Source organism: Rhipicephalus sanguineus, unplaced genomic scaffold, assembly GCF_013339695.2.
Source record: "Rhipicephalus sanguineus isolate Rsan-2018 unplaced genomic scaffold, BIME_Rsan_1.4 Seq754, whole genome shotgun sequence".
Taxonomy (NCBI): domain Eukaryota; kingdom Metazoa; phylum Arthropoda; class Arachnida; order Ixodida; family Ixodidae; genus Rhipicephalus; species Rhipicephalus sanguineus.
This window is the reverse complement of record NW_023615913.1, coordinates 1-2,183: the sequence shown is the minus strand read 5'-3', so window position 1 is coordinate 2,183 and position 2,183 is coordinate 1. Positions and strand designations below refer to the sequence as shown.

General features: G+C 40.5%; 1 long non-coding RNA gene across 1 annotated transcript; it reads left to right on the top strand.

Annotated features, from left to right (window-relative positions):
* The first annotated feature begins 225 nt into the window (after nt 1-225).
* Nucleotides 226-2,183, top strand: LOC119378264 (uncharacterized). The gene is made up of 2 exons (XR_005180969.2): nt 226-626; nt 1,801-2,183. It is a non-coding gene; the product is annotated as an uncharacterized LOC119378264 (long non-coding RNA).

Sequence of the window (2,183 nt, the reverse complement as noted above, 5' to 3'; positions counted from 1 at the left end):
ATAGACTGCGATTACAGCAAAACAAGTGTTCTGTAATCGTATAATAAGGCTTCGTTTAACCGCTAGCGCGCTGAAAACGACTGTTACATTCATTACAATAGTGTTCAGCGAAAATAAAGTAATCATACAGAAATCACATGTGCTTTCGGTTTTAATTTTTACCGGTACTACAATCGCCATGACGTCCACCAACCAGTGTTGTGAGCATGCTTCACGCCAATGGAAGAAGACCGAACGCAGATAAAAAAATTCTGTTTTAATAATTTCTACTCACTTTCCAGAGAAACCGCTGCAAGGTTAGACACTTCAGACGGTACGCTTTCTATTGTGGTACAAAACAGAAAAGCGATGAAGGACAGTAGACAGTCCCTTTAATTCTTCTGAACAAATGTGCATGAGACATCTCTTCCAAGTGTTCTTTGTTAAGCTCAAGTGAAAACTAGCAGAGCCGTGCGTTATGCAGATGAACGCGACCCGGTTCCTGTGGAGCTCTCACCTCTGCTCGGTGCACCACTACCAGAACACGCCATCATTTGTCGTGGCCGGAGTTGTGGGAATCCTGGTTATCCTCTTTTATGCTGGTGCTGGCACCATCATCACACCACTGAACACCGAACTAGTCCAACGTTAGTCACCTTTATTGTGTCTGTCACTGAACTTGCTCTCTGTTGGTGCTTATTTGTCTACTGCAGAATCGCGGAAAGTGGTTTTGCTGCAGTGCGCCGTATGCTTGCAGTCACTGCTAACTTTTGTTTGAATGCAAAATGAGTGCATCTGTTTGGGGTGTGAACAAACTTTTCTGTTTTACATGCCAAAGATTTGTTGCCAAATGATACTTTTTTCATGCTCGCACTGTAAATGTAAGAAGTGATTTTTGCAATCGTGTCACTCTTTTCTCATATATGTATTGCTTGTGAGCCAGATTGCATGGCATTTGGTTGAGAGCACTTGTAATATGTAAAAAATGTGTAATTTGCACGCTGACGGTACGAAGATAACAGGAGCAGCTACTCCTTATGGAACTGTGCATGTGGAAATCGCCTGAATAAAAGCTCTGTCACACAGCTTGGCAGGATTCAGTGACGCTGAATGGAGCCTGTTTGTGGGATGCCTCTATAACACAGAGTAACCAGTGCACCACAGCTTAATTTCTTGATACAATTAGTTTTTTAGTGATAGTTCCATAGCTGTAGCTTAGAAATTCTCTAATTAGGGCTGTAATTAGTGGACAACACAGGCATCTGTGTTGGCAACATTTGATGCTGAAAGCAAGTGGTTGGAGTAATTTTGGCAAGTTCTTTTTAATGTGTGAGAATGTTACTGAAACACAAGATTTAAAAAGGCCAGTGAAGGTAACAGCATGTACAGACTATGTCATTCGCTCAATCCAAAGCTTGGATAATTGTGTAATTGAGGCATTCATTCGTGCTACAATGCATGGCTGTTATCTTCACTACTTCTTGGCAACATCAATTGTATTGCACAGCAGCTAGCTAAACTAAAGCAGAAGCACATGTAACAAAGAGCTTTTGTGTAGATGCTATCTTAACTAGAATTCCACTGAGTACAGTTATTTTACAAAATGAACAGTAGAATAGTTTCCCTGTTTTAATGGAGTAAAACGTGTATGCATCCAAGTAACTATTGTGGCTGCTAAAGTATTTTGCGATCTGGAGGAGCCACTACATACTAGTTTGTGTACATTTTGTTCACCGAAGATGTTGCACAAAACAGTTGCTCGTTTATATAATTTTTGTATTCTTAATTTTGTTTATATGTTTTCATTCTTTCTCACTGCAGCCAAACGACTGTTAAGGCGACGATCACGTTACGGCTCTGCATCGCCTGGCAACTGCTCCCCACGAGCCGTGCGATCGTGACGCGCATTTTTGCAGTCTTCGCACTTGTTATGCTGTCCCTGTTATGCACACCCAGTGATATGTTATGCTCAGTTATTTAGGTTGTATTTATTGCTTTATGTCGCCCCATTTATAGATGCGCATCTGCTCCAAGCAGGATGAGAAGTTTTAGATAGGGTATATATACATTAAGGTACACTCAATGTGTTTACGGTATGTTACTTTTTCTACTAGTTTTTAATGTTGCACAATGTGCCTGTTTTATAGTTGCTTCTACACGCATGTTGAATGAAGAATGTTTGAAATCTAATAAATGTGTTGAAA